At 44.7% G+C, this 9,746-nt stretch overlaps 1 long non-coding RNA gene across 2 annotated transcripts; it reads left to right on the plus strand.

Moving 5' to 3' along the window:
* Window positions 1-460: 460 nt before the first annotated feature.
* LOC121233355 lies at window positions 461-8,344 on the plus strand. 2 transcript variants are annotated; one of them, XR_005932540.1, is made up of 4 exons: window positions 461-1,322; window positions 6,618-6,724; window positions 6,809-7,043; window positions 7,128-8,344. It is a non-coding gene; the product is annotated as an uncharacterized LOC121233355 (long non-coding RNA). The 2 variants fall into 2 exon arrangements; XR_005932541.1 differs by having other exon boundaries at window positions 6,865-7,043.
* The last annotated feature ends 1,402 nt before the right edge of the window (window positions 8,345-9,746 follow it).

Raw genomic sequence — 9,746 nt, forward strand, 5'->3', positions numbered from 1 at the left:
AGAGTGAATCCAACTGAGTCCTTTTCAGGAGGCACCATAAAAAACTTTTAAAAATACATAGAGTGAATCGTTCTGGATCTTTTTTTATTTGTGCCAGTGAACCAGGACTAGCTTTGGTGGTGCCAGCGTGGGTACAGAGGTGTAAAATGGGTGTGAAAGAAGATCAACTGAATTACTTTAAGAACTGAAGGACAGGCTCTAAGATATACATGTGCTCAAAGGCTTTGCAGATTTGCGTCTCTAAATAGCTTTTTTCCATTTCTACGAGCAAGCAGCAGGAACAGCTGAGTGCTAAAGAAACAGCTGGCCTTCAGTGATAAGGGGTAGCTGTCACTTCATGATGAAGTTTGAAAAACTTTATATTTAGAAGCAGAAGGGAGAGCCATCAGGAGCCACACCCCAAAACCTGAACTGTTTGCAGTTTCTTCGCTGCCTGCACTTTGTGATTGCAGTGGTAGTATTTACATTTTTAAATGTTACAACGCCTTTCTTTTCCAAAATCCGTCCTGTGGCGTGACATGGCATGTGAGATCAGTGACATCAGAACTGCTGACTGCCCTGAGCTGTGATGAGGGCAGAGCTCTGAAGTTGAGGATCCGTAATTCAAGAAACTTCATTCACTATTCCCCACATATGGCCTTAAAGAAATAATTAGGCCTTCCATGCTTTTCAGATTTGGCTTATTGCAGCTACTGCATGTTTCTTTCTTCCATCTTTTAAAATTCCTTACTGTGTCTTATCCCTACGTCCAGAAATAACCTCCTTCACTGTGCCTTGGCGTCCATCCCCCTGTTTCCTTGGGTGTTGCAAGGCTTAGGTAGTGAGCAAAGAGTTAGTTGTCTTCCCACACAGGAAGGGATCTGCACTCAGAGCTGGCACTGACAAGTTTTAGCTCCCTGTCTCAGCATCTCAAATCCCATTTAATCTCTCATCTCACCTGTGATTCAGATCATTAACTCTGTTTCCTAGATGCAGAAACCAAAACACCTGAAAGTTGAATAGAAGTTTCAGAAGTAACAATTTTGTCAGTGCCCAAGCCCAATTTGAGACACTCTGATTATATCTACCCAGCCAGATAAAGCAGGGCCAAAGACTGTTCTCCATCCCTGATCTCAAATGGCAGATATCACTGCAGCCGCTTGGCCCTGCATCTCCTCTGGGCTGCTACTGGTGCACATGTGGCTTTTAGTCATCACTTTATTTTATGTGTGGTTTCCTTTTACTTTGGGGTGGGTTTTTTAAGTTCAAAGTGCCTGAAGATATGTGGCAGCCCATCAGAGAGCTGCTTTCAGAGCTTAAAGCTGAGGTTATGTCTCATGAAGGTATGTGGGGTATCGGGTTAATGAGTCGCTGATACAGTGTTGAGGGACTGTGTAGTGTGGAGGAATCATGTCTGTGCAATCTCATCCAATGTGCCTTCTGGACTGGTGCTCGACTTGTCCTGCCCCTTGAACTGTACCCAGGTGTTGGCTTGGAGAGTAGCTTGGTGTGCTGGTTTTGGCTGGGGTAGGGTTAATTTTCTTCGTATTGGCTAGTATGGGCTACATTTTGGATTTGTGCTGAAAACTGTATTGATAATCCAGAGATGTTTTCGTTACTGCTGAGCAGTGCTTACGCAGAGTCAAGGCCTTTTCTGCTCCTCACACCTCCCCACCAGCAAGCAGGCTGGGGGTGCACAAGGAGTTGGGAGGTGACACAGCTGGGACAGCTGACCCCAGCTGACCACAGGGATATTCCAGACCATAGGATGTCATGATCAGCATATAAAGCCTGGGGAAGAAAAAGGAAACGGGGGACGTTTGGAGTGATGGTGTTTGTCTTCCCAAGTCACCGTTAGGCGCGATGGAGCCCTGCTTTCCTGGAGATGGCTGAACACCTGCCTGCTGATGGGAAGTGCTGAATGAATTCCTTGTGTTGCTTTGCTTGCATGCGCAGCTTTTGCTTGACTTATTAAACTGTCTTTATCTCAAGCCACAAGTTTTCTTTCTCACTTCCACTCTTCCGATTCTCTCCCCCATCCCACTGGGGAGGAGTGAGCGAGCGCCTGTGTGGGGCTGAGTTGCCAGCTGGGGTTAGTCCAAGGACCATGACAACAAATAAACAGTATAGATACTGTGGGGTCCTATGGACCTGAGTGACTCCCACACATTTGGGTTGGTGGGCTCTCTATGTGATGCTCGCTAGCCCAGCTTGCTGCCTGCTCTTGACCAGTTGTTTGCTGTACTGTTTGAATCACTGGCTTTCCCAAAACAATTGAATTTTTCCTGGTTTTGTTTGGAATTTAGTGAGGGTTTATGAAATGCTATGGAACAGACATGTTTGAAAGTCAAATCTGAAAAAACCAGTATCTTCAAACCAAATGCCAGTCCCTTGTAACATTCATTTCTTGTTAATTGCTGTATTATGAAAGACAACATTTGTATCTTAGCGTCCTTGAGGGTTTGGCTGCAGGGACCTTGAATGCCCCTCCCCACCAGCACTCCCCGACCAGTGAGACATGCAGTACCCTGCCGCCAGGCCCTGCAGCCATTTCTGTGATCAGGCATGAAATTATTCTTAACTGATTGAGGTGAGGCATAGATTGAAAAGCTTGAGAGACACTGATTTACTCCATCATTCTGCTCCGCCTCAACTCTATTTCACCTAAACCATGCCTGGCAATTTTGGATAGCATCATCTTAAAAGTCTTCACTGATGCTGCCGTGCTTGAAGCACTTTACAAAAGGAAAGTAACACTGCTTTCATTTTGAAAGACAAAAAAGGACCAAGACATAGGCGAAACAACTGGTCAGTGTCAGTCAGCAAAAGCAGGGGAAGAGCTGGGAGGATGACTAGGTGTCCCAGTCCCCAGTCTGGCATGTTCAGTGTTATGATACACTGCAGACGAAGGATTTGTTATACAATTTCGGATCTGAATCTCAGACATGTCATGGCCTTATTAAATTCCCTTGGTATAGAAAAGGAGCCTTGTGTACATTTGTATTGCATTAAGCTTCCACAAAATATATAGACTAGTGCAGTGCAAAGAGGCTTTGAAGAAACCATGACTCAGACCCACTTTGTGTTAGAGTGCTTTTGGGGTCATGGGCATCTGCCTGAGGTCACTGCTTGAACGAGCTGATAAATTAAACATTCCTCCTTTATTTGATGAAATTTGCAGTCAGGCCTTCTTGTTAGGTAACTTTGGTATGAGCACATCATATAGCAGTAAAAGCATGTTCTACCTCGCTGTGATCTAAGCTGCCTTGATGCTTACCACTGTTGCAGTCCAGGACAGAGAGAGAAACAGCATGGTTGTACAAATGTGCTAGCAAACAGAGCTGAAACCAGTCTGCCTTTGGCAAACAGAATGTCCACTTTAAGAGGACAGGGAGGCAACTGTGGGCTTTGTGAATAATATCAGTCAGTGGTAACACAGTCTCAATGGCATCTACCCTCTGAACATAAAAAAATAACATTTTCTTATGCAAGGTACTTGCTTCCTGTATATCTGTGAATCATGTCTGCTGAGTTTATAGGAAGAAGCTCCAAAGAAATGATTTTGCTCTTTGGTCTGAAAATCCATCTAGATATGGAAAAATGAGTTCATGCATCCTATGGAGACCAACAAAGTAGTTAGTGGCCATTAGTTTATAGAACATTTATTACAGTTGAGGAACCAAGAAAGAAAAATTTATATTTACAAATTTAAGCATGGAGATTGCTCACCTGGGTGTTTGGACATCCAAAATCAACTGAGATGTAAGCTGGGTAAATCAGATTTTGATATGAGAAGGAAATTAGAGGTGGACTCCTGATGTCTTTTCATACAGCCATTCTCCAGGAGCCAAGCTATGTGCATACATATATGGGAGAAGAGATTTTTGTTTATCAAAAAATGGGTATCTGTAACATATTTATAGGCCTGCAGTAAGTATGTAAGCAAATTGTTGAGTTCTATTCCCAGTAGGGAAAAATTAATGCCTAATGTGGCTGATGCAAATCTACTACTAGCCATAAGATCCTGTCACTTACTTATATTAGCCATGATGGATCCAAGTGAATCTGTGATGGGAAGATCGCAGGTGCATCCTATATTGTACAGTAGTGATAATACTGTGCATTTCTGTAGTGTATTGAACTCGCTCATTTCAGACTGCTTAGTCAAGATTTGCCAGTTCAGGCCCTTAATGGATATGAGTAATTAGGTAAATAAAATGCTGTTCAGCTGAATGAGGGAGGAATCAGTATTGATCCTGAACCTCATACTGCTAGTATAGCTGGACCAGTATTATCGTGCTAGAGAGAAGAGAGCTCATACATCAATACACACATTCAAGAGAAGATCACAACAGCCCAGGTGGTAAATAACCTGGACAATTGCCTGCAGGACCTAAAATTAGCGATCAGCACAAAGACTTGGCAGGTGAATAGTCAGCAGATGCTGTCTTATCTCTCTATTTGCTTTGGAAGATTGGGTCCGACCCAAAACATGTTGAAATCAATTTGTGTCGTCTTTATTTTGATAGGCTATGCACCAGGCTCTAATCAGTTGTGGGCCTAATTAAATGATTTTCCTCATTGCAAGCTAATTACTCCTATGGAGAAATGAAACTGAATCTTAAATGAGCACTCTATATGAACTGTATTTGTAACGTATGGTTTAGAATAAAAAATTATGGGCTTGATTTCACACTGCCTTACACAGTCTCTTCTTCCACATAAAGCAAGTACAATTTCTCACTCTCTTTGATCGGCATAAATACGGAAACTGAGTGAAGAGTCAGGCAGAATGACTGTAACAAGCTCCCTTCCTTATGCAAAAAAAAGCTAGTGCAAGCAGGAGATCATCGGCTTTCAACATCCAAGAGAGGAAGAAGCGATTCATTTAAATTGCAGCAAGGAGGCTGGATATGAGCAAAATGTTCTGACAGTGAGGACAGAGAGGCACTGGGCTGGGTTACCCGGGGAGCCTTTGGTACCTCCAGCATGAGAAGCCTGCGGCAGGTGGGGCTCCAGCCTCAGGCAGGGATGGAGCACCCAGAGACCTCCTGGACTGCTCTTGCTGGTGCCTGGTTGGAGTTTTGCACCAGCTTGAGGAAAAATGCAAGGTACAGGACAAAGACAAATTCAGTGCCGTCACCTTGTGGTGATGGGCCATTTGCTGTTCTTGAACAAATGGCAAAGCAGGTAACGTGAAAATGTGAAACCTGCAGTAATTAATTAGATAAGAGGAAATCAATCATGCTAATGAGTACGTAAGTGTTGGCAGACTCTATCACTGTGTGGATGGAATTGATTTAGTGAATACTTTTTTCAGGGATTGTGGGTGGGAGGCCGTTTAGATGTCGTGGTTTAACCCCAGCCAGCAGCTCAGCCCCACACAACCGCTCGCTTACTCCTCCCTGGTGGGATGAGGGAGAGAATCGGAAGAGTGGAAGTGAGAAAGAAAACTTGTGGCTTGAGATAAAGACAGTTTAATAAGTCAAGCAAAAGCTGCGCATGCAAGCAAAGCAACACAAGGAATTCATTCAGCACTTCCCATCAGCAGGCAGGTGTTCAGCCATCTCCAGGAAAGCAGGGCTCCATCGCGCCTAACGGTGACTTGGGAAGACAAACACCATCACTCCAAACGTCCCCCGTTTCCTTTTTCTTCCCCAGGCTTTATATGCTGATCATGACATCCTATGGTCTGGAATATCCCTGTGGTCAGCTGGGGTCAGCTGTCCCAGCTGTGTCACCTCCCAACTCCTTGTGCACCCCCAGCCTGCTCGCTGCTGGGGTGGGGTGAGGAGCAGAAAAGGCCTTGACTCTGCGTAAGGACTGCTCAGCAGTAACGAAAACCTCTCTGGATTACCAACACTGTTTTCAGCACAAATCCAAAACATAGCCACATACTAGCTACTATGAAGAAAATTAACTCTGTCCCAGCCAAAACCAGCAGAGTAGGTCTGGCCAGCAATGATCGTCTGTGGTACTTCCCTGTAATACTTCCCAGCTAAACCTTCAAGCTGAGTGTTGGTTTTGGTGCTTTGCTTGAGGCATTGAATTCTGGCAAAGGGAAGATATTTGCTCAACAACCCTAAACTACTTTTGTGACGGCGTGGAGGGGAAAAGGAATGGCCTCCAAAAGGCACAACTTGCTGAAAGCAACCTTGCATGCAAAAAAAATATCGTTTACGCTGCTCTGTCTGTTTGGGGACCAGAATCTAAGATGCTGTAGCATATAGTGGTTAGGACCCAGCCTTATGGGACCCACACAGCACTGTGTTTGCTAAATGCGGTGTCTGCTAAATGTGGTGTCTGCAAAATGCAAAAATTACAGAGAGCAATCTTCATCCTCAGGCAGATGTTTACCATGCAAGTGTCATGTGGGGTGCCACGTCCTTTGTGTTGATGCACGGATTTTAGCATTGGGAGAAAATTTCAGCAGCAAGTGAGATGGAAGAAACTGGGGGGTGGGATGAAGAATTTAACTTACTTGGTTTATTTGTTTTCCTTCCAGCTTTCCACAGGTCTGTTTTTTTGCCTTGTACTTGGCTCTGTGTCTCCGATCCCGTCTGTCCTGTTTTTGTTCGCCTTCCTTTGTTGCCGATGGTTTCATGCTGTTTCCATTCCTCTCCTTTCGTGTGACACAGATTCTCCGCCTGAGCCACGTCCAAGGTGTTGGACTCCCTGCAGTTACGGCACAGAGGCTCGATGCCGAGGACACAACTTCCTGCTTTGCTGACAGTGTCTGTATTGTGTAAGTAAGTGTATGTTTTACCGGCCCACAGAAAAGAAGTTTCAGGGCATTACTTCATGGATTCTCCTTTTTCTAACTTGTCAGGACACTGTCAGCTCTTCAGCTCTTCTTCATTGTTGCTGGTCTCTTGGTATCTACAGGAGACCAAGGTCCCACTAGTCTAGATGATCTACAAACAGTGAAAGCTTTTTTTAATGTGAAGACCTTACAGTCAATATGGAGAACACAGACAAAGGTGTGAGAATGCTGTCATGAATAAATCTTCCCTATGGAGAGAGAAGTAGAAACACAGAGAAATCCCTGGATCTCATTACTAGAGGTAAGGAGATAGCTGTAGTAACTTGGATACCTCGAGTCCATTTCAGGGCTTTCACCACAAAAATGGTCCTCCTTCTCTTCACAGGGACCAGTGTAACACAGGGATGGATTTTCACTTTTGCCTCTCATTCAGATGTGCTAAGGATTCTGGAAGGTGGACCCGTATCAGACGACTGTCAGGACAGCACTAGGGCAGGGCGTTTCACCACTCACTCACACACTCACTCACTCACTCACTCACTCACATGGGCAAGTCTAAGTCATGCCAAGTCACTCTGTCACCTCTCTGGTTTTGAAAAATGATGAGGGATGTTTAAAAGTGTTATGTATATGGGCAGTTATCCCAGGGGGTGAGAAGATTAGTGGAAGTATATTCCTGTATATAAAAAGATACCTGTAATATTCAGAGGTGCACGGATGAGACTTAAAGCTTTAACTTCTTATAAGCATCTATCTGGAGTTTGAAGGCACCCCTCATCTACAGCTATAAGGGATTGTAATTAACATCCCAACTCCTGTGAACTCAGTCCCTGAAGGCAGGTAAACTCTGATTGCTGAGCAATAGTACTGCTCACTTCTGAAATGCTATCATAAACTACTCTATAAATATGAATGAACAAAGGCTGGCACAACCCATACAAAATGGTAGCTTTCATCGAGACTGAGGTAGCTGGGACTGGTGCCAAAGGAGCCTGGGGCAGGATCTTGTCGTGGCCTTGTGTGAAGCAACGCAGATCTTGCACCCAAAAGGAAAGAGTCAGTGCTGGGGTACATTGGCCCTACTGTGTGGGTCAATGGTGGGGGAATAGGTTGTGCCTGGTGGGGGACAAAACCCCTGGGAGATGGCAGGTTCTTGGTCCACCTCAACTTATTCCACTGTGACTGGCCAAGGACCACACTATAAGTCTGTCTTGACATCAGGTAGAAAACCCCTATCTTAGGAGTCATTCCTCTGTTCACAGGCTTGCCTTTGCTTCCCAAATTAAGATATACGCTTTACGCTAGGCAGGCAGTATGATGGCTTAATGAAGAAGAGGTCAGAAGTAATACCTCAGCATGACCTCTGCTTTCATTGTCAAACACATTAAACTACCCAAAATGCACACATCTGGGCTCTGTTTAGAGTATGTTTGGTTTATATTTTTAAGGCTTTGCTTACCTGTGGAGTCTACTATTTATTGTATGATGCTTTTTGCCACTTAGGCACTATGCTTAATCAGATTTGTAAATTAATTCTCTCCTGGGGTTTCTCTTTGTGTGTTCAGAAAACATAAAAAGTGTTCGTGACACGCTTCAAAACACACACTGGTTACATTAGTCATTCTCTCAGCATAATAGTTTTATGGAGAACACTTTAGGTTAAAAAAACCCACATTTCCTTTAATCCAGTTTCTTTCCTCCACTTTTGATCTGTAGAGTTATGTTACATGTTAGTAAATAGCTACGTGACACGCAAAGGCTGTAATTGTGATTTTTTTTTTTTTTGCTGGAGGAAAAAAGCTACTGTTTACATCTTGAAATATCTGTTATTACTTTTTATGATATATTCAACTGAAAACATTTTCATACAAGAACTTCGCCTTCTTCTGGCAGCTGGAAAGCTGGTTGCAAAAATGAGCACTGCTGAGTCATGGCATGCCTTCTGCCTGTTTGCCATTTCCCCAGCTCGGCAGTCCCAGCCCAGTGGTGGGGCCGAGGCCAGATGGGAAAGGGCAGCTTTGATGGGAAGCACCAGACTCTCCATCAGTGCTGCCCACATCTTCATGGATGGACCATCCCTCATGCCCACTGTGCCCCTTCCTTGTCACAGTCATTTGAACTGCCTCCTAGTCAACAAGACACTTCTGTGGCAAACATGGCAATGTAGGAAAGGATTTGAACAGCAGAAAAATGTTGCTGGAGTTGGCGAGGAAGAGAGGGTGCTCGTCAAGCACTGCGGTGCCCATTGGCAAGAGAGGAGGACTGCCATGGCAGTTGAACCACAGCCTGAGAGCTACAGTGACAGCAAGCTGCAGAACATCACCTTGGGTGTGACGGGTACTTTCCCAACAGAAGTGACAGACAAATGTGGCTGCAGTCTTCTCTTCACACCAGTTGGACCCAGGGAAAATCTCTCCTCATGATACTGCACACTCTAGGCAGCTTTATCTACCTCCCTGCCCCTTGCACACACACCACACACACACATACACCCCTCTAATCTCTCAGGCCCTTTGTATTTCACAGGAAACAAGTAGATAAACCACAGCTCTGAATTTCCTAACTGTGAAAAAAAGTAGAAACTCCTAAACCTTCAGAAGCTTAAAAATGCTGAAGTGGTTGCAAGAAAAGGCAAAGAGAAGACCTGAAACCAAATGGGGATTTCACACCATGGATGTTGGCATCTCACAGACATTACAAAGACACGTGGTGCTCTCCCAGCACACTTACTCTTGTGTGTGTTTGCTAGAAGAGGACAGCAGTGCATGGTAGAGACAGCCCCATCTTTGAAGAAGGACACAGTAGCAGGAAAAATCTTTTGTTTGACAGAGCAATCCATGATCCTGTGCTGACTTGCTGCAGAGAGGAACGTGCACAGCTCAGTGGGGGAGAACCTGGCTCTAGCACTGGTCTCCAGCGGGACCCTGGGGATTTCTAGACACGTTTTTGCCTAGGCCATTCCTTCTCTTTCAGCCTCCCTCATTCCCTGGATCTGTGCCTGCCT

This window comes from Aquila chrysaetos, chromosome 1 (genome assembly GCF_900496995.4).
Source record: "Aquila chrysaetos chrysaetos chromosome 1, bAquChr1.4, whole genome shotgun sequence".
Classification (NCBI taxonomy): domain Eukaryota; kingdom Metazoa; phylum Chordata; class Aves; order Accipitriformes; family Accipitridae; genus Aquila; species Aquila chrysaetos.